The sequence below is a fragment of the Protopterus annectens genome, chromosome 6.part0, assembly GCF_019279795.1.
Source record: "Protopterus annectens isolate FY-2018-M chromosome 6.part0, PAN1.0, whole genome shotgun sequence".
NCBI classification, from domain to species: Eukaryota; Metazoa; Chordata; order Ceratodontiformes; family Protopteridae; genus Protopterus; species Protopterus annectens.
In genome coordinates, this window is record NC_056737.1 from 1,693,245,523 (window position 1) to 1,693,269,713 (window position 24,191).

Genomic DNA, 24,191 nt, shown 5'->3' on the forward strand with positions numbered 1-24,191 from the left:
ACATATAAAATTAAGTGCTTTTGTAGAGAGCTCCCTGTACTAGATAAGAAATTCTAATTATTAATAAATGTAGCAGGGGCCCCCATCTTCCCCAGGTGATCACAACTCAGGGAATATGGAAGAGATAAAAACTGTTCTAAGGTAGAGGAAAAGACAGCATTTCTAAACTGCACATATTTCCTTATGTTATCCCTACTAAGGTGCATGTCTGAAAAAAAAATATCACCTCTCATTTGGACTTCAAACCCAAGACTTCCTGCATTCTATACTGGCATCACTGCTACTGGACTAGAAAGAGCCTCTGGACAGGTAGATGCAAAATTTTCACTGGTGGGTTTTTCCATTTAACAAAGAAATCCTCAGCATGTAGATTACGGTCAAATTACACATACACACACACACACACACACACACACACACACACACACACACACACACACACACACACACACACACACACTCACACACACACACAAGGAAAGCCCTGTGTCCAGACATTGTTAGACTCATGTATAAAATGAAAATATTAGATCGCATTTGGGATTCAAACCCAGTTTTTGTGTGTGTGTGTGTGTGTGTGTGTGTGTGTGTGTGTGTGTGTGTGTGTGTGTGTGTGTGTGTGTGTGTGTGTGTGTGTGTGTGTGTGTGTGTGTGTGTGCACAAGTGTGCAATTCCTAGCTGAATGGAAAAAAAACCTCCATAAAAATATCAACATCTGATTCTCCACCTTCTGTTACTTGAGGAAGCAGTAACAAATCCAGCACAGCATCGCATTCTGCAAGTTTCAGGTTTGAATCCCAACTAAGAACTAATTCTTCTTCATTTCATACATGATTATGACAATGCCTGCATAGACTATTTTCTCAGCATTGGTGTGTCTGGAATGCCGGAGCAGAGGAGAGCTAATATTCTAGCAATGACTGAGCAGAGGATTAACTCTGTGTTAGTGTGAGTGTGTGTGTGTGTGTGTGTGTGTGTGTGTGTGTGTGTGTGTGTGTGTGTGTGTGTGTGTGTGTGTGTGTGTGTGTGTGTGCGTGTGTGCGTGTGTGTGTGTTTCCTGTGTGTTTATGTTTGACTTATTTGCCATACAGGGCAGTTCCCTACCTGAAAGAAAAAAAAAAAGATCTTGAAGGAAAGCTTAACAGCTCCCTGGCAAGAGGCTCTTGTTACTGTAGTGACAGGGATGCTTGCACAGAAGAGTAAAGGCCTTTGTTTAACATATCGAGTAAGAGCTGTTTTTCCTTTTTTACTTTATTTTTACAATGCCTGAGCAGAGTGCATTCCCTTCATTTGTTTGTGCATGTTAGTATGTTTGAAATTTCACCATACTTGAGTTAAATTTCATACACAAGAATTTAAAAGGTCATGATCATACAGGAAGTAATGCTAGGCTGAAAAATCTCAAGAATGAGATTTTCTTAGGGTCATAGGTATTTGTGAGGCTATTAATTAGTAAGGATCTTTAAAAGTCTAACCATACATTTTCCACCCAACAGGATCTTCACAGAAGTACATCCACAATAAATTCAAATAAAGAAAGGATACTAAGCACTCAATTTAAACATATGGAAAGGAAATGATGTCATTTCCTTTAAAATTCATTCTTTTACACTTTTTATGTATTAAATAAACATTTACAGTTCATATAAAGGTGTACTAAGATCCACAATCTCATAAGATATTTCAATTTAATAAAATAATAAAATTATTTATATGTATATACGCAAGTCCATTAATAAGAACATAAAAAATAAAAAATGTTAAATAAGAACTGATCGACTCTCATTTAATATACAGAGAATCAACTTCGCCAAAATTTTTAAATAACCATTTAAAAATGCTGCATAAAAATGCTGCATAAAAAATCCAAACACCAACTAGGGTGTTTAAACACTTTTTGCTACGTTCCCCAAGTTACCCTTTCTTAATTTATACTCTAAAAAGGTACAAGCAAGAAAAAAGGCATAAAAAGGCATAGAAAGTAAAACTGCTACCTTAAATAACTTTTATATTTCAATACTGCCAAGATATTACATGCTTCATTCAGCCCTGGATAAGAGAAAGCATCCTCCGTTATTGCCATTCCAATTCTCTGATTTCAAGTAAAAGAGGTTGTGGTCCACCTCTTATGCCTACATTTACACAATCTATTCCCATAAAGGTAAAACTGTGTCCAGTATGTTTTAAAATATGTTTAGAAAGAGCATTATAATTATGTTGGTTTAGTGTTGCAAGTGATCTTATGTTTAATGGTGTATTTAATACCATTGACTGAAAAAGAACTCCCAACTTTTAAGAGCCTACACCAATTACACATACGTGCCATTTTGTCTGGAATAAAAGGTGTTGGTTCTTCTCAATAATTCTTTCAAGTTGTTGCCCCTCTTGAAAACAAATAAAGGTTGTAAACCCAAAGCCTCAATTAACTGGGAATTATTCAAGATGAAATACCAATTTTTCTTAATAATTGAACAGATAGCATTGACATGTCGGTTGTATGTGATTACAAGACTGGACTTAAAGTCGACACTAGTTGTTCTTTGTATATTAGTTGATTCATCAGGAACAACTTGAACCTCAGAAAGTTTTAGGGGTGATGTATGACCTCCCAATTCCAACCCACTTGTGGTAGAAATGACAGAAGGGTTTATAAAAACCATTCTCCCTCTTAAGCGAGACTTCATCAATTAAACCATCAATAAACTCAATAGGGTACCCCCTATTTAAAAACATGGTCTTAAGATTTAAGCACTCAATGTCAAAGGCTTCAGTGGTGTTACACATACGGACAGCACGAACTAGTTGACCTTTAACAATTGACTTCCTCTGTTTCCATGGGTGGTTGCTGTCAAAATGGAGGAAGCCATTACAGTAGGTGGTTTTCCTAAAAATACTAGACAAGTACTGATGGTTAGCCACATCTTTAACCAGTTTTATATCAAGATAGTCAATTTCTCTGGTTGAGAATTGGTGAGTGAATTTTAAAAGGTGGATGAGTCATTCATGTACTTAACCAAATTAGTAGCCAATTGTTCTCCACCATCAAAAAGAATAAACACATCATCCAAAAACCGAGTGTAAAATCTTATAGACCTTTGGTATGTAGTATTGTTCAAGAGGTAGGTGTTCTCCCAGTATGCGACTACTAAATTTTCCACCCAGTACTCCACATTATCTTTTTTTTTTCATCGATGTGAAGATCGGGGTGTCTTCAAAAGGATACATGAACCCACAATGTACTAATGGAACCTGGCATTTTTCTGAAAAGTTTAAAACTCATGATAGATACTAGGAAGGTATACCATTGTCTTAGATGATTAGGTGATGATATCAGAGACCAAAGAATTGTTATTTGTGATATGTTGTCTAATAGGAAGCCTATAAATGTGACCAAGAAGGGGAGGGGTTAGCACAACTTGGAAACATGTGCCTGACAAGGAAAGCAATCTGCAACTTTATATCTGAAAAAAACCCAAGACCCTCTGAGGTGGATGGAGATACAACCCCCTCTCTAGGAAAAATGACACTTTTTACCTAACCACATGAACTGATATGATGTCTTCTGAAGTTTCTTAGGTCAGGCATTGCAAAATGGATTGGCAAGTGATGAACATCATAACAGAAGAGACAGAGGGTTAACATCAGCCTCTTTGCTCATATTCTTCCAATAGGGAAAGGTACAATTTCCATGCAATGAAAAGAAAAGTTACTTCAGCGAGAGTTTCAAATGTAATGCTACATAGCCAAAATGACCATGTGTCATCAGATTTGTAGGTACTTCAGAGGAGCAGCTGTCCATGCATTGGGGATAGATGTCCCTGGCAAGCAGTAAATGTTTCTTTTCTATTAATATTAACAGAAAAGCCTGGCAGTTATGTAAAGTGAAAGGAAGTCCATTAACACTGGAAAGTCTGCCCATGAGCTACAGGAGAGAATCCTGCAGTCCTCTGCAGACATAAATAACTTTGCCTGAAAGTTATAAAACTCTTAGCCTAAAACAGACCATACTGGGGAAATAACCGTCAACAAAGGTACTACAGCAAAACTATAGAGACAAAAGCTATTTGAGAGCCCTACTTTAAGCCATGGGGGGTGGGGGTTGTGACAGAAATGGTCACTCTTGAAATAAACAGAACAGTATCCTGAGAGTTAGTTACGAAAACAAAATCACCACTGATTCTAAAGACAACCATAAAGCATTCTATAGCTATGTCAAGAATCTCAATGGCAACACTCAGATCTGCTCTGAGTTACAGCACAATGGCACTAAATATACAGACCCAACTGATATTGCCAACATCTTGGCAGATAGGTTCAGTGCTAACTTTACTCCCCTCTCACCCCCTGAAAATCCCATCTCTATACCAGAAGAATGCAAAGTTCCTGTAATCACGGCTGCACAGGTAAAAAACACACTCTACAAAGCCAAGAACACAGCATCCATGGGACCAGACAACATCCCAGGCTGTGTTCTACATGAACTACAGAATGAACTGGCACCCCACCTAAGTACCATGTTCAATCATAGCCTCACCACAGGCTTTGTGCCTGCTGAATGGCACACAGCGACGGTTATCCCACTTCACAAGGGGGGAGCCACCACTACTGCCCCATTCGCCTGATGAGCCTGGTCTGCAAGGCCATGGAACGTATCATCATGGAACTTATAAACAAAGACATTGGTAATCTCCAAACTCTGGACCCCACCCAGTTCCAGTTTGTAAAAGGCAGATCATGTCTCCTAAACTTGATAGACTTCTTTGAAGCAGTCACCAAAGCCATAGACAAGGGTAAGGTGGTTCACACAGCCTATCTAGATCTTGCCAAGGCTTTTGGCACCATCCCCTACTCTGGAATTATAGATAAACTCACTATACTAGGTATAAATCCCTATGTCACAAGATGGGTTGCCAACTGGTTCACTGACTGTTCTGCTGCAGGTCAAACAGGAAAAGGCCATTGTCCATTATTTGTGTACTACTCCTACTGTTCATGACTTTGTAAGCAATTTTTCTTGCAGTTTACCAGGCATATACATAACTGTGCCCAAGACTACAATTCAGTTCTCTAGGTATATACCAGAGGCCTTTAGTGGGCTATGGATTATCTGCACTTAATTAAGCACATTAAAATACAGTTAATGTGGGAACTGGCCAACTTATTCTCCAGTTGTTGGACTGCATTAAGTTTTATATTGTAAATTTTAGCTTTCATTGTAAAGAAAAATATTGTGTCAGAATTAGGCACCCAACAGGGTAAAAATTGTCTCCAGGTGATTTGGTTGTGTTGACTAATGTTGACAAAGGGTCAATGTTATTTTGTTGAACGGCTATTCAGTGAATAGGCATTTGTTGAACACCTATTTAACAAAGCCACTGTTCATTGAACAACAAATTTTAAGCAGGGCAAACAAGCGGTTGGCCAACTGAGTGACCGCAATAAAAAAATAAAATTTAAAACCTGCCAAGGTGGGGTGTTGTGCCCCCCACCCCCCCTAACTAAATATGCCAACTTTGAGATCGCAATACAGTGGGGAAAATGGCAAATTCCATATACTGGCCAACTGCTGGTTTGGCTTAGTTAAAATTCACCATTCGATGAAGAGCAGCTTCACTAAATAGGTGTTTGAAGAATGGCCATTCGCTGAATAGACATATGACGAAATAATACAGACTCATTGACAAATGAGTATTTGCTGATGATAAGTGGCTTGAAAACCCAGCCTTCTACAATGTATTACAAGAAATCCTGCTAATAGTGGGAGTGGTGTATGTACCCCTGTTGGCCAGTATAGCCCCACCATAAAGCCCAGCAGCCCTAGGTCAATAAGCTACTAGCTGACTGGCTATCTGGTACACAGATATCCAGCTTGGGTTATCTGTGATAGGTCTGCTGAGCAAAAGCTGGAAATTAAACCAACCAGCCTGCCAAACACAAAATAAGAATTTGGATGTGGATGGCATGATGGTAAGGGGGCTGCTCATTCTCTGTATCCATAAGACAAAATGAAAGGGCAGTGCAGCAAAGCCACTTGGCATGGGATCAAGAGGCTATGATTAAGGAGGAGAACATAAGTGAAATGGTGTGGGAATTGTGGTGGGTGAGAGGCTTCAGAAGACAGTGAGAGATGCCATCAGAATTATGGACAGACTCATGGTAATCAGATTTCAGGACAAGGCTATGGTATAATTCATAATCCCAGCCTATGCCAACAGCAAGGTTGTGATAGTGAAGGAAGGAAAGAGTTTATTCATACAACAGTTGCAGGTCATACTACATAAAGCAGGACAACATGAGTTGGTGTTGATAATTAGGAATCTGAATGCGCATATTTAGATAGACAAACCAGAATTTAATGCTTGCCTGGGTCCACATGGAAAAGGTAATGAATTAAGAAGGAGAAGCTATTCTACACTTCTGTCTAGCAAAAGGCTTGATGGTGGCCAACATATGGTTCAGAAGGGGAAACAGTCACAAGATCATATACATAAGTCGACAGCTTGCAACTCAAGTAGACTTCCTCCAAGTAAGGAAAGTGTACTGGGATAAAATAACCAGTATCAAAGTCATCCCCAGTGAAACAGTCAGCCCACAGCAGAAACGACTGGTTTCCACTGTGATGCCTGTGCACTGGCCCAGTAATCAAGAAGCCTCAATCCTCACCACTAACACCAGTGAGAGATGCGCACATTGGGAGGATGACAAGTACACACACAGTAAAGTACAATTTCCCTTAAGAACACACAGAGATCACAGTCAGTCTGGGGCTGGTTTCTCCCTTTCTCTCCACATCCCTAATAAGACTCCCACTGGCACAGCTATAGGGTACTGATCTCAGGTGATTGGTCAAGCCAAAACCTCCAGCAGCATCCTCTCTGTCCAACCAGTGCTTTGTGTCCCTGCCCAAGTAGCTGACACACACACACACTTTGAGATTTTAATTATATACCAACACACAGACACTCCTGGGGAAGGCTGGCACAGGTTCACTGGCTATGTCCCCTTCTGCCCAGACTATAAGGTAGTATGCACTGCCAACAACCACTACTATTAGCTACTATAAAGACCCTTACCAAAGGGTGACCAGTTCTACTGTGTAATGTTACTGCTATCCAAATAGTAATTGTGACCAAGGCTAAGGATATTTTGCAGTGGCTTGTACAATATCACCAAATACAAATTCAAGTACTCTAAGAGCTTATATATCTCTACACAAACCAGCCAAAATTAAAGGTTTAAATATACTTAATAATAAATAATAAAATAAATAATTTTTAAGGCAAGCATACAAATCATATTACTGTTCACAAATGGCATTGAATTATTTAAAAAAATTCTATCTAGCTGGACTGGTGGTGTCACATATCTATATAAATCATATTAATATTTTCAAGTAACATATAATTATTTACAAAATTATGGTTAGCTGGGCTGGTAACATCTCGGTTTATCACATTTCTCCCCCCAACGAAAACTCAAGCTAGTTTTTCTAGTGTCCCCTGGTAAATGTTGCTTGACAGGATTGAGCCTACCTGGGAACACTTTACCCCATTCCCTGTCTTAAGAGACCATCTGTGTTGGGATTGCTAACCCCACTGTGGTGCTGCACTGTCATATCATATGCTTGCAACCCTAGGCTCCACCTTAGCAACTTGGAATTTTGCTGGCTGGCTTGATATAACTATGTTATGGGATTGTGATTTGTAACTACAGTGAATTTCCTTCCATACAGATACGGCTGAAGTTTCTGCTGTACCCACACTATGGCTAGACATTCCTTTTCTACAGCTACATAGCATTCCTCCCTGGGTTGGAGTCTATGACTGAGATAAACCACTGGGTGCTCTTCTACCTCTGAAGAAAACTAAGTACAGCCCCCACCCCATGGTTCAAAGCATCCACCTGCACAACAAATCCTTTGCTGTAATCTGGACTGGTTAACACAAGGGGCCCTCCCAAAGCTTCTTTAAGCTCCTCAAATGCCTGCTCACATGCTGGGGTCCACACTACCTTATCTAGCCTGTTTTTCATTGTCAGGTCTGTGAGGGGAGCAGCTATGGTACTATAACTGGGGACAAACTTTCTGTAGTATCCTGCTGTCCCTAAATATGCCCTCACCTGCTTTTTGGTAACAGGTGCAGGCCATGCCTGAATGACTTCCACTTTGGCCAGTTCTGTCCTGATCTTGTAGATGGCAATATCATCTAAATAAGCATGCGTAAAATCTCCTGCTCCTGCTAGGATATGATCTACCAGCCTCTCAAAAGTCACTGGGGCATTTTTCATCCCAAAGGGCATCATTGTGAACTCATACAAGCCAAAAAGAGTCACAAAGGCTGATCTCTGTCTAGCACTGGGAGTCAAAGGCACCTGCCAGTAAACTTTGGTAAGATCAATGGTGGTAAGAATCTTAGCCCCACCCAGCTGCTCTATGGCTTTATCTGTCCTAGGCAAGAGGTAAGCATCCAACTTTGTGTGACTATTTAATTTCCTGTAGTCCACACAAAACCTAGTGTTGCCATCCTTCTTTGGTACCAGCATCACTGGGGAGGACCAAGGACTGCTGGACTCCTGAATAACCCCTAGTACCAACATTTCCTGTATCTCCTCCCTCAGACCCTGTTTTACTCTCTCAGGCACCCTATAAGGGGCCTGCCTGATAGGCCTTTGGGACCCTGTATCCACATGGTGCTGCACCAGGTGAGTGCACCCTGGTTTCCCAGTGAACATGCACCCAAACTCTTGTAACACTGCTCGGATTTCTCGAACCTGGGTAGGAGATAGCTGTTGGGACATTGCTACTCCTTCCAATGAGGTGTCAGTCCGAGCCTCACTGAGGAGATCAGTCACCAGATCTCCATCAGACTCCTCCTGCAATCCATTGCAAATACTCAGCACAAGGGCCTCCCTATCATGGTAAGGTTTCATCATGTTAACATGGTACAATTTGTGCCCTTGCCTCCTGCCAAGCAGTTCTACCATGTAGTTAACATCAGTGACCTTCCTTACCACCTGGTAGGGTCCTTCCCAAGCTGCCTGCCACTTGTTGTGTCTGACAGGAATGAGAACCATTACCTGCTGCCCTACAGCATACTCTCTAGCTTCAGCATTCCTGTCATACCAGACCTTTTTCTGCTGTTGGACTTCTGCCATTTTTCTCCTGGGCCAAGCCCATGCGTTCCCTGGGCCTTGTCCAGAGGTTTAGGACATATGCCACAACAGACTCATTGTGAGATTCACACTCACCTTCTCACTCATCATGAATTAAATCTAGATGTCCCCTCACCCTATGCCATACAACTCAAAGGGTGAAAAACTCATGGATTCCTGGGGAATCTCTCTGTAAGCAAACAATAGATGGGGAAAATATTTGTCCCACTCCCTCTTAAACTGGTCTGCAAATGCCTATAGCATGGACTCAAGTGTATAGTTTAACCTCTCAACAAGACCATTAGTCTGGAGATGGTAGGGGGTGGTCCTGAGGTGCTTCACCCCACAGTACTTCCACAGACAAGCCAGGAGGTCTGACATGAAATTGGCTCTAATAAAGCATTTGCCACCTTTTCTGCTTCGGTGGAGGACAAAGCCACTTCCTCAGGGTATCTTGTAGCATAATCTACTACCACTATGATATACTTTTTCCACTGTGGAACTTGGGAAACTTAGTTGCCCAACAATATTCATAGCTACCCCCTGAAATGGCTCTTCAATCACAGGCAAAGGCATCAAAGGAGTGCCCACCTTGTCTCCTACCTTGCCTACCTTTCAGCACTGCTCACAGGTCCTGCAATACCCTGTTACATCTTTGGAAATCCCAGGCCAATAAAAGTTCTGCATAATACGTCTCTTTGTACATTTTATGCACATATGACCTGCAGAGGGAATATCATGGGCTATCAACAAGGCATCAGAAACACTCTTCCAGCTTCTTGAAACTATCTGGGTGAGTGGCACAAAAAAACTTTATCAGGTTGCAAGGCAAAGATAAAGAAGATAGTTAGACACTGTTTGTATTCAGTGCTAGCAACAACCTGCTTACCAGTCTACAGCACATAAAAGGCAGATGGAAGAAGCACTTCAGCAACTTCTGAACCCACCATAGAAGAAGTAAGAACAGCACTAAGGAAAATAAAGTCAGGAAAAGTAGTAGCCTCAAATGAGGTCACAGCAGATGTGATCAAAATGTTTGGCAAGAAAGCGGAGCAGTGCCTCCTAAAGGTAGTCATAGCAGCATGGAGAGAGAATGGTGTGTCCCAGATGACTGGAGAATAACCATTCTAGTGCCAGTGTACAAGGACAAAGGGGACATCCACAATAGTGAGCAGTGCAGAGGTATCAAACTGTTGCAATGTATGATGGATGTGGAGTGGGAGATTGATAAATGAATGCACAGAGCAGTAGAAAGCATGATGAGAAATGAGGAGTTCAGATTCAGATAAGGATGCTACACAACCAACTGAATGTTTGTAGTTTGACAGATAGTTGTGAAGAAATTAGAGATGAGGAAAGAATCGGACCGGCTATTCCTAGACTTGGAGAAAGCATATGACAAGACCCCAAGAAAGCTGATTTGGGCAATCCTGTGCTGGTTTGAAGTCCCAGAAACATTGATAGAATTAATTCAGACTAAGTAAAGGACCCAATGACTCAAGTATGGACAGTGTCCAGTCTCACAGAGGGCTTCTCAGTGGGAATGTGTGTGTGCATCACAGTTCAGGTTTGAGCCAATTGCTGTTCTTACTGGTGATAGGCTACATTAGCAAACATACTGAAGGGGCCAAGAGCAACAAAAGGTGTTGTATGCAGACAATGTGGCATTGCAGGCAGACTTTAAGCAAGAACTTCAGCAAAGGATAGAGGAATGGAATGCAAAACTGAAGGCACATAAAATGAAACTAAATACAGATAAGACAGTTGTAATGGCAGCAAATTGGGAAAATCAGAAGAAGCTGAGAATTGAGAGAAAAGGCAAAATAGTGGAACAGGTTAACAGCATCAGGTATCTGAGAGGGGTGGTTGAGAAGAAGGGAAGTCTGGACAAGGAGGTCAAAGCTAGAATAAGAGGGGCTGCAGCCAACTTGCTCAGTGTCATGGTTAGTGTCTTACAGAACAATGGCAAAGAAACTGAAAAGTAAAGTGTACAAAACAGTGGTGTGATCAGTACTACAGTATGATACAGAAAACTGGGCTGTAAAGGCAGAGCAGATGAGGAAACTAGAGTGATGGAGATGAAGTGCCTGAGAAGGGTGGTAGGATGCACACTGTGGGACAGACAAATAAACAACGAAGTCAGAGAGAAGCTAAAGTAGCTCCAGTTGCAGAGAAGGCCAAAGAGAACAGATTATAGTGGTTCAAGCATGTGTGGAAAAGCAGAAGGCAATCTGTTGAAGACATTTTGGGACAGACAAGAAGAAGGTAAAAGGAAATATCGATATCTCACAATCAGGCAGATGGACTGTGTGAGAGAAGAGCTGTGACAATCAGTCATGACTGTCAAAGAAGGTAGGAGAGTGGCATTGAATCAAGAGAGATGGTGATATTTGACATGACACCCCAAACCATTGTACAAAAATGGGAAAAAAGGAGGTTTATGATGATGATGATGATTATGATGATTATGATAATAAGAAAGGCAGTCAAATGTGTAGTTTAAAACATTCTCAAATAGTGATGCATGGACTGTCCAAATTTAGATATGAATCAGTTGCTTCCTTCAGAAACTCACAAGCTGTAAAGTAATTAAGGATAAGATGAGCTACCCTACATCTTGACTGAGATTTAATCCGTATAACCATAGCAACAGGCATACTGACTGTCATTAGGTCAGAGAAGTCCCAAGGCTGATAGCTTAAGCTTTGCAGTCATAGTAGCAAACAGGCAAAAACTAAAAAAAAAATCAATCATACTTTTCTAACTGAAGATTGAGTAATAAACATGTTTCATGTGTCCTAAGGATGGAATAATAAACATATTTCATGTGTCATATGGATGAATCATCTTCCAGGCATTACATAAAAGGAGCTCCACTAAAATATCGACTGATTTTCTTTTGTGCACTTCGGAAGACGATTCAAGGGTGCTATTAAAATATCCATCAATTATTACAAGTGCATTACATTTTCTAAATGGTGTCATGGCTGCAGAAAAACTCAGATTTAAATAGGGGCTGTCTTCATTTAGGCCTTATATACAGCCAGTAATAATGGAAGCAGCTTTAAAACAATATATATGACTGATCTGCCTTGTTTGTCTTTCATCATTTTTAATTAGTTCCAGTCAAACTTTTTGATCATTTGCAGATGCTATGGACTTTGGGGCCTCCGAATAAGGAAACTGACAGTGTCTGGAGATAGTTTTTATCTCAAGATAAAGTACAATGTCTCCTTTTTTAGAGGTCCATATGTGTATAGTAGGCTATTGACTCCAGGGGCCTCTTAAAGGGTATCCATGCTTAAATGTGGCAAGTTTTGATACCCTAGGGTTATTTTAAGGTGTATATGTCGGCTTGGGTGGTTTAGCATTCACAGGCTGCCGCTATCTATTAGAGACATGGGTGCTAGACTGGAGTAAATTTCTGCTTCCCCATCCACTGATGCCAATTATGCTTGAATTGCATTAGGGAAAAAAGCTGCTTCACATGGATGAGAATCCTGTTCCAGAGGAAGGGGTACTCTCTGGGATGGAAAATAAAGTTTAAAAACAAAGCATTCTTAATTGAGGAGTTTCAGCCTCTAAAACTGAGTGACAAAGTTTCCATGCAGTAATCTAATACACAAGCAAGGAATGCAAATAATTAATGAAGCACTAATACTAGAACATATAGTAAGGGAGCAAAGGTAATGACCTGCAACATAACTATGAAAGAAAAGGGCAGTGTAAATTGACTAATTTTCCTATTCATCCATACAGTGTTATGGCAGATAGTTAGTAAGATAGATCCATGCTAATCCTGAAGTGGTGGATAATATTATACTTCACTATGACAATGTTACTCGTGAAGATCTTTTGGGATTATTGCGTTTTTCTATTTTGGGAACAGAAAAAAACTTTAAAAGGTAGCAGCTTGCTTTGGTTTAGGATACCACACTTTTGCAAGGGTACCAAATTCAAATTATGTGAATTGGAAGCTGGTGCTGTCAATAGAGAATTCATCCAGTGTAGACAACATGCTGAAATGATTTTTGACAGGAACCTGAAATAGCTGCCTAGCCAGTTGTTTCCTAAATAGGGAAGGTGGACTCTTACCTGAGTCTGGCAGTAAATCAGCTCTGACTGGTTAATAAATTACTGTGTGACTGCTTTGTCACTGTCCAAATTTATAGGACCTTTTATCACTGTGGTTGAAGAACATATATTAGAGTCACTGATGGATATGCTGGGAGCTGTCAGGCCTGTGGTATTCTCAAGTTACAGACATTTACACAACAACACTAAGGTGTGTTCTGTAGAGTCAAAGAAGTGTTAACATTACTCCATTTAATTAATAGATTTGGCAGAGTAGGGCAGGGAGTGGAAGTCATTTCTGTAGTAAAACTGCTATATTCATCCAAAAGCATTTATGTTAGTCCTGATACAAGTAATCTAGAAAACGTTGCTTTCTCTGAAGTTATGCAGGGTGTGCTGTCTGTTTGCATGGTTTACAGATTTCATAATGGCTATCCTGGTAAGATGGCTAACAGAGAAGGGTATGTGCACTGCAGAATGTACACTCTTAGTTGTTGCATCTGCAATCCAGCAACTTTAAATAAGGAAGGCATCTAAAAGTTAGGATCTCCTTTACTTTGTTATAAGACTATTAGCTTCAATTGGCTTCTAAACTGCTTATCTTCCAGATCATCCAGGTTTGACTAGAGAAACTTAATGACACCTTGCTGGTCACTGGCTACAAACTGTGTTTTTTGCAGTTCTGTTTCTTGCAGCACTAAGATTATGAGAATAGAGATTTGAAGATGCTGCGTCTATATCTGAAATTTTGGATAGCATATCTGTCTCTTATTCCATTGTGTCATTAGTAAGCTATGTAATTAAATGATCTAAACTGTCAAGTGATAAATCCAGATGGACTGTATCAGCAGTGCATCGCAGGTGATTTGCTGAAGTGATCACCATGTGTGTAACATTCTGTTGGTTGTCCATCCTTCAAACTCTCAGGTCAAGCTCTCAGGCAAGCTGTTTGACTCCCTAATAAGGAACCAGATTTAACAAGACTAGCCTGGGATTCAATAAACTCCATGAAGGCTTAGCAGGAAGCCTACATGGAGTTTACGTGTTAGGATGAAAAACAGAAGTGCTAAATAAATATGCATGCTGCACATCACGCTTACACAGACACAAGAGCAGTTTCATGGTCAGCAACAGTGCTGCCAACCAGAAAACCACGTAAACCAGCAAAAACACATTCAGACAGGCAGACAAATTTACTTAAGAGAAAACTTGTTCTGCGAGATTGTGCAGACAGCAATAAAGACTACCAGGGTTTAATATAAGACAATGAATAGTTATAACACATTATAATAAAGCGTGGTCACTGCAAAGTACAGTACAAGCATGTTTAAGGCATACTGAAACAAAGGGTTGGTGGTAATCATCAAGGGTACACAGACTGCAGTATAAATACAATAGTTTAGGGAAGTGTGTATTGAAAAGGGCAACAGACATGAATGGTAGGAAACAAGAAAGGGGAAGAGGACAAAGGAAACATGTTAATCTACACCAGATAAGGGAATGTCAGTGTACATACAACCCAAAGACAAGACAGTTGTAACATGAACAAAATTCTGAGCATATCAAAACAATCCTGTCTTGGCTTGTGATTTGTTGTGGAGTTGACTATTAAGAGCAGTTTTATTTGAATTTATATTGCATTTGTTATCACTATTTTAACTGTTTGTAGGTAGGAAGATACTGCTTATTAACAAGCTTTACTTTGATTCATATTTTGTTGTTTTACCTTTAGTTTCACTTTTGGTTGTGAGAAAGGGATAGGTTTTGGACAGGCAAGCTCTAGCCACCACAAGGGGCCTAGACAGCTATACATTTACAAAGACCGCAGAAAGGAAAATTCTGAGCCTATCAAAACAATCCTGTCTTGGTTTATGATTTGTTATGGAGTTCATTGGTAAGACAAGTTTTATTTATTTTTACTGTTAAAAGGAGGTGCGACTGCTTGCTATAGTGAGCACACGCTACTCCACGTCATTTGCGACATGAAGAAATTACAATTTCTGTCTGACTGGTAGAACTTGTATGGTCAGAACAACTTATATTGTATTTTATTATTTAGCTGGATATTGCTGGTATAATTTTTGTCATAGAAGCTGATTTAAGTTCCTTTGAATTCTTTGCTACTGACTTTTGTGTAATTTTTTTTTCCTTTGCAATGTTTTATTCAATTAAAGCTGAATATGGATTCCTTAAATGAGTATGCAATTAACGATTTGCTAATGCACAAGTATTTTGTACAGTGTGATAAATGCTATGCATATTTAAAGGTTACAGCTGATAACACTGATGATCTTTGTTCCTCGTGTCAAAAGTTGGATGATTTGCTTACCATTGTTAGAAGCAAATCTCGACTTAATGATGATGATTGCACATGTGAAGTTGGCATGGCTTGGAGAACTGTTGTATCATATATTAATTACTGGACTGGTGAACTAAGTAATGTTAGGCATAGAATAGAACAGATTTAGGAAATGATGCCTCTGTTTTCTGCAAAGAACATTCAACTCCTGTGAATGATGATGAGGCCCCTGAGAACTATGGAATTGTGGATGCAAGTACTCAGCAATCTGAGGATCTGGTTTGTTTAGAAGGAAACAAAAAAAGAAAGAAAGGAAGAAGTTCTCAACAAATAACAAGGAAGAAAAATAAACTGGCTAATGACTGTGAAGGAAAGAGAATATGTAGTAAAAAGGATTCTGCTTTGTTATGTAACACACTGGTGACAGGGAATGAAGATATCTGTCGATCAGAAAACCCTCAGTCTACAGAAAAAGGCATTACCTTTCCAATGGAGAAGGTAGAAAAAAGTGGCAAGGGACAGGTGAAAAGGAAAAAATCAAAACTGAACGTGGAAGGATTGAAGAACATTACTGTAAAATAAAAGAAGAGAAAGACAGATGCTGACTACATGGCTCAAGCTGTGGATTTACAATGCCAGCTGGATGAGAATTTAATACGCAATGAAAACAGTGGAATTAATAAGACTGATAGTGATGAAGATCTATCCTTCATAACAATTGATAAAGCAGAAATGACTGTATTAGAAGCTGAAGATTCTTCAGAGATAGTCAGCAAAAATAGTCTTGTAATTGGAGATTCAGTTATTAGAGGAACTGATACTTATATTTGCAGAGATGATAATGAACATTGAGTAGTGTTATGCTTCCCAGGAGCAAAAATAGAAGATGTGAAACAAGCCTTGGAATGGCTTAATGTAAGGAAGTATGGATCTGTTTTTATTCATGTTGGTACAAATGATGTCACCAACAAAGATTCTCTGACTGTTAGTTAGTATAGCTTGTACTGGTGTTAGGACATTATTTTTCACAAATCCCCTATAGAAAGGATAATCAGGTTACTGTGAATGAAAATATTTTTTGGATAAACACTTACATGGAAAAAATGTCCTGTTTTAAAAAACAGAAATGTGTAGAGCATCCAAGCCTTCTTTTGGGCACATATGTGTTCAGACTGGATGGTGTGCATTTGTCTAGATCAGGGAAGAGAATTTTTGCAGCAGATATTTTGCAATATTTGACAAACACTAGCCAGGATTTTTGCCAGGTCAAAAATGTAACAGTGCACAGATAGCAACAGTTGATGCATCTCTGATGGTTGTTAATGCTAGGAGCATTCATAATAAAGTTTTTTTATTAGAAAATTTGCTACGTTCCCACAGACTGATGTTTTTATAATTTGTGAAACATGGTTAAAGATCAATGACTGGAAACCAGTTCTGTCAGGGTACAAATGTTCTTACTGTAACAGACATTCTAACAAAAAATCAGGTAGGGGTGTTATGATAGGGATTAAAGATAGCTATGAGACTTGTGATTATTACATGTTCAGTGATGACACCAATACTACAGACTGTGCAACTGTGACAATAAAGACAACCCTGGAACATATAACAATTGTTGGAATGTACAGACCACCAAAGTCAAGTGCAAGTGACCTAGAGGAATTTATACATTTCTTACATGAAACACAGGAGGGAAGAATAATATTAGCTGGGGAATTAAATTTACCAGAAACAGACTGGAATAATATTGAGTCAACAACTTTAGTAAAGAAATTATTCACAGAGTATATTCAGGAACGGCAAATGCTTCAGATTGAAAAAAAATATACGAGGGGACGGAATATACTCGATATTGTTTGTGTTCCCAAAGAAATTACTGTAACTTTAAGTCAAGTTTTACCACCATTGATGTGCAGTGATCATGGGGTCATAAAGGTTAATTTGTTGCTAGATAATTCTGCCAAACTGAAATCTAAGCCAATGCACAGAGGGTTAATTACAGATTATAGGAAAGCAAAACAGTTACTATATAAAACTAACTGGAGTGAGGTGTTCAGTGGAAAAACTGCAGATGGAACGTGAAATGTTTTGAAAGAGAAATTGAGTGCAAAAAGTCAAAAAAGTGTTTAACATCAGGATCTAGGTATGCCAACATCAGGGTGTATATTTCCATAAGAACAAGATACCTGATTAAGGTGAGAGACAAAAAGTATAAGAAATGGAAGAGAGTTCGAACTACAGCTTTGAAAACTGAAATAAACGACCCAGACAAACAGATTAAGCATAGTGTTAGACAAGATCAAGAAACATTTAAAGAAAATTTATATAAAGATATTGAGCATAATAGGAAACCTTTTTATAGATACATAAGATGTGGAAGGAGTAAAGATACACAAACTGATAAACTGTGTGCAGATTCTAAAATTTATTCTCAGACACAACAAATTATAGATATATTTACAAAATCTTATGCAAAACAGTTTTGCTCCACAAAAGGTGTGGTAAGTTGTCTTAGTGACATCCAGGTAACTCCAGATACTGGGATCAAATTAGATTATATTGAAAAAGAACTGTGCAAACTGGATCTAAACAAAGTGCAGGAGGGAGACGGAATAAGTAACAATGACCTGAGAACACTTAAGCAAGAACTTACACTGCCATCACATCTGTTATTCACTAGGTCATATAAATATTTGGAGAGTCCTCAAAATTGGAGACATGCACTTATTAAACCTGTCCTTAAGGGAAAGACGAGTAGGACAAACCTAGCATCATATAGACCCTTAAGTCTACTTTCATGTTGTGGAAAAATAATGAAGAAGGTAATACTGAATAACTTATTGTCAGAACTGGATAGGTTGGGACTTGAAACCATATATCAGCATGCATATATTGAAAATAGATCTATTACAACCTGTAACATGATGTTCTATAACAATATAATAACAGCTATAAATGAAAAATTGTGCTGTGATGTGATTTATATAGATTTAACTTCAGCATTTGACAGGGCCATGCATAAAACACTGATCAATAAAGTAGTACAATTAGGTATTGATGTACTGTTGATAAGATGGATAGCTGCATGGCTTACAAATAGGACATGGCAAGTATCACACACCAACTGGACAGGTGAAATCCTTGGTTGCAGTCAAGATGTCTCGCAGGGCTCTGTACCAGGCCCTTACTTGTTTAGATTGTATCTTTCAGACCTTACTTTTTCATCTGAGATGTTCTACAGTCTATATGCTGATGACCTGAAATTGGGTAATCTGATTGCAAGTGTTACAGATAAGGCATGTCTGCAAAATAATTTGACTAAATTGACCATTTAGGCACAGGAGAATAATATGTTGATAAATACATCAAAACTTAGCATATGCGATTTGGGAGACATAAACTGAAAGGTGAATATTTAATACAGCACACAGTGATTGAAACTGTAGACTCATTTAAGGACCTGGGTATATGGTTAGATTCAGCTATGGTTTTTCTAATCGTATCAACCAATTGGCTAATGATAGTTATAGAACTATAGTTTGTATAAAAAGATTTATAAAGTCTATGAAATCAACCATAATTAAGTCATTGTTTGTTAGTTACATTAGACCCAAACTTGAGTATGGAATAACAATATGGAAACCCTATAGAAAAACAAGCATGAATAAACTGGAAAGAATACAGCAGAAATATACTAAGGGCATCCATGGATGTGAAAATCTAGGTTATTATGAAAGATTAAACTATCTGAACTTGTACAGTGTCTGTTATAGATATTTAAGAGGAGATCTTATTCAGGTTTAGGGACAACTACCTCTGGGAATGTTTGGGGTTATCAAAAAGTACTAGAGAATTTTCAGATAACCTCTGTAGAAGATTCTATAGGAATGAGAAGTGTACTAATTGGTTCTCCAACAGAGTAGTTGATGCTTGGAACAGACTACCAAATTGCATTAAAGCAAGTACTAGTTTAGATACTTTTAAGGATAGCCTGGACATTTATTATGGGAACAAGTGTTTTGGCATATTAGCATGCTAGAAGGGCTTTAATGCCCCTTGCTTGAAACATTTGTATGTATGTATGTATGTAATCACATATCTACATAATACAGTATGTACATGCTGTTTGCACCTCCTGCATAGGTATATTCATATCATCACACAGTTATTGTATATTATGTGACTTATACAAGGTACCATATCAATGGAGATGATTGGTTGTGATATAAGCACCCTCACATGATCACTTGAGAGGACATTTATCAAGGACGCTATATACAACAGAAGGGTATGTGCATATTTTGAAGATGTGCAAAATGAGCTGCTTGAATATGAATGCAATGTCAGTATTACGTCTCAACCAATAAGGATACATAGCAACAGACTCATGCACAACATTAGACATAAGCATGCACAATAATGAGCAATATCAGAATAATATCAACATTAATTAATCTGTGTTACTGACATAAAATATGTGATTGTGACTTACTATACATGTTCTGCATGAATACACTTGCACAGCGGTAATGATTAGTCAGTAATCTATAAGGGTAATCAAGCACAACTTCATCAAACATGATCACTTTTTGGAGGTGATAAGTGGGACACTGTTACACCTGTAGTTTAAATTACAAGCACTCCTGGCTAGATGAGAGGTTTGCATGACATATATAACCCATGCCATATGTAACCCATGCCATCAATGTTGTCAATGAGCTATGTATTTACTGGGTGCATCACAGAAAGATGTAATGCACATGCATCTTGTATAACACCTTGAAGGGGGTCTGCATTGTCAACTCCTAATGGTTATATGTCACAAAGAATACTTATGTAAGATGTGTGGGAGATCACTGTAGCAAAAGTAATACACTTGAGTAAATCATCCCTGGAAGACTTGTGGTGAGGTACATGCAAATGCAATCACTGGTGTGAGAAGGACTGAAAACAATGAGACTATTATGTCCTTTGATGTGGGTGGCGTGCCCATACTCAGGATATGTGCTACATACAAGGGATTTGCCACACTGTGGGACCACATCAAGTACACCTGGGTCTGCTGATAAAGGTGTGCTGTCTATATTGTAATTAGTTTGTGTATTTGGTTTTATAAAGGAACTGATCATGATTTTTGTTCATCTACTGTGTTTCCATGGCTCTGGTAACAATCCTTGATATGTGTGTGTGTGTGTGTGTGTGTGTGTGTGTGTGTGTGTGTGTGTGTGTGTGTGTGTGTGTGTGTGTGTGTGTGTGTGTGTGTGAGTGTGTGTGTGTGTGTGTGTATGTGTATGTGTGTATTAATACTTTCTGCAGTATACCAATGCCATTCTTGGATTCAATGATTGTCCATAATGCTGATTAGACAAAGGATGTGTAAGTTTGTCTTGACTTATAAGACTTAAATATTGAACAGGAAAAATACTAGTACAGAACCCTGAATTATTGTCCCAGTCACTGGAGTCTAGATAGAGGTGACTTCACACACACCAACATTATGTATCCTGCATGTGATCCATTTGTCTACCCACTTGGTGATATAGCTGTTTATGTTTACTTGAAACAGTTTCTCTGTAATAACTGAGTGTGGATTTCTGTGAAATGCCTTGGCCAGATCAAGTTATACAGGATGACAGTCTTTTCCTCGTGCTTGTCTTTGGTGACCTTCTTGAAGACGTCAAGCAGATTTAACAGACATGATGTAGCCTAAACTATTCAAACATGGGTTTGGTAAGCAGTCGGGATCCCTGTGTCCTTCTTGATAAGGTCCATGATGAGCAGTTGGTCTGCCTCAAAGATGAAGAGAGTCAGAATTATGGCTCTGTAAGTCTCTGCTTCAGGTGATGTTCCTCCCTTGTTCAGACAGATGACTGTTGCTTGTACACCCTTCCGCAAGAACATACACTGTCTAAAATGTGTGTTTAAGTAGGGATCCAACTGTTTATGCTAGGTCAAGTTGTAAGTATCAGCATAGGCAACCTGGGATGTTGTCAGGGCCCACAGATTCTGTGTTTTTAGCCTTAGAGAGTGCACAGATGAGCTGCTGTCCTGGGAAGATAAACTAAGCAATGTTTGCATGGATACTTTGGCTGATGGCCAGTGGTGACAAGGGGATGAATTGTGAGACAAATCAGCTAGCAGATTGTCTATTTTCTCCATCTGAGTATGGCTGTTTGCATCCTTAAACAGGTCTAAGCATAGTTCTGTATTCCTCTTAGCATTTCACAATTATTTAAATAAATAATTTGTGACAACACCTCCAAATATAACCTTGGATATGCATCACATGCCACACAGTGGTACTATTCAGGCAGTCATACAGCTTTATCAGTGTCACATAACTGCATCAATTGCACAATGCATGCATGTATGTTTTTCATTAGAAAGCTGTGTTTGAGTGGCCTGGTAACATATAAGGACACATTACAAATGTGTTTGTTGTGGCTCATGCAGAATATTTACTGATACAAATGTTAATAGTTAAACGATGGTGCTGGTGACCACCTCAAAATCCTTGGGAATAGCAACACAGTCACACATACAATGAATTCTAAAAGGTTGCAGTTAAAGCACAACATGTGACATTTTTGTATATATCACAGCATTACAAAATGTGGATAAAATAAGACTTATGTGCCCATGTAATCAGTATGAATTTATAATGATGTATGTCAAACAACATTTAATGAAAGCAGGCATACATGTGCACACATGTGCCCTACTGCAGGTGTCACTATGATGGTTGAATGAGAACTGTAGAATGCATATCTGATCCACTACAGAAACAAAGCCTTACTAAGCCAGCAATATCCATAATATCATCCTATTTTCACAGTTCTCATGAGGCATATTTTACAGCTGTAATGAAAGGAACATGTAATGAAATGGCAGCAATGGCCATCAATACATTACCTCACATCACAGCTTGTAATATCGTGTAGGCCTACTGTATATACACACCTCAACATAGCACATGTCAATGATAATAACATTGACATGTGAAATATCAATAGGGTCACAAGTCATTACTGAGCTAACACCCAACATCATATAAAGTCCTATACATTATTATACCATTTAAACAAAACTCCCTACATCTGTATACTGGAAGATATTAAGACAACTTACGCATATGTATATGTGTTTGATTGTATTACATACTGCCTCTTTCTATATGTGACATGCACACCACCGCATGAGAGAATTAGCAATCACACATCCAGTGGTCTGGGGATGGCTTGCAGAGGCTCATGTGTTATGTGGCCAGAGAGAAAAAGGGGATGTTGAATGCATTGGGCTAAATTAAAGGTTCTCCTAAGTGGCAGTGAAACACACACACATGCACACACACGCACACACACACACACACACACACATACACACACACACACACACACACACACACACACACACACACACACACACACACACACACACACACACACAATCACACACACACTGGCTTCAAGCCAGTTATTTTACATTAAGAGGGTTCGTGGTCTGCACTCTTGTGGGAGGAGAGGCTGGACTCTGCCCTTCTGAGCTGGGAATTTCTGGTTAAAGGCTTATAGTGCCTGCATATTTGAACTGCTTCTTACTGAAATTGGTACACCTTGTTTGCTGTAGCATAGACTAGATCCAGGCATGCTGAATCTAGCTTTGTTTGTATAACTTGAGCACTAATCCAGGTATTTTTTAAAGTATTCAACTGTATTTATTACTGCTTGGCAGTAACTTGATTAAAGTGTAGCTATCATTCTAAGTCTTTTGGGTTAAGCACTTGGGCTTCAGACCAGTTGTTTTACATTAGGAAGGTTTGTGGCCTGCACTGTGGTGGCATTTCAGGTAGCTTACATCCTTCTAAGTTGGGAACTGCTGATTGAGGGCTCAGTGCCTGTTATTTTGAAAGTGTATTAGTTCTGGTTTAAGCACTTGGGCTGCAGGCCAGTTATTTTACATTAAGAAGGTTCGTGGTCTGCACTCTTGTGGAAGGAGAGGCTGGACTTTGCCCTTCTGAGCTGGGAATTTCTGGTTAAAGGCTTATAGTGCCTGCATATTTGAACTGTTTCTTACTGAAATTGGTACACCTTGTTTGCTGTAGCATAGACTAGATCCAGGCCTGCTGAATCTAGCTTTGTTTGTGTGATTGTTGTTTGTTTGCTTGTTATTTCCCTGAAATGCTAATTTCACCTAAACCGTGGCTTTTCAGCGCTTCTGTGGATCCCTAGTGATATCTGCATTGCTTACTGTACTTATTTCCTTGTTTCACTTGAAAGAAAGTTACTGTTTGTCATTTTTGCATTTAAGTTACATGTAACACATTGCATTTAAGTTACCTGGCACTTGCTCACTAAGTCAGCACTAAAAAATTAAAAGCACTACACCCTCACAAACTCCCCTTGAGTACCTTGTTCCCCATTGGCCCTTTTTTCAATTATAAAGGAATTCCCAATACTATTCTAGCATGTCCAAATGTCAATTGTCAATCTCCTCTACGGTCTGGCTGGTGAATCTGGGAATCTTGAGGCAATGTTACAACTGCCTCATGTACACAGACAACCCTCTCCTCCTCCTAACAAATTCCAACACATGTGAGAGATGCAACCATATAGCCAAACTGGAGGCTAAGCTCTCTCAACTCAGTACTGGCGTAACCAGTCAGGAG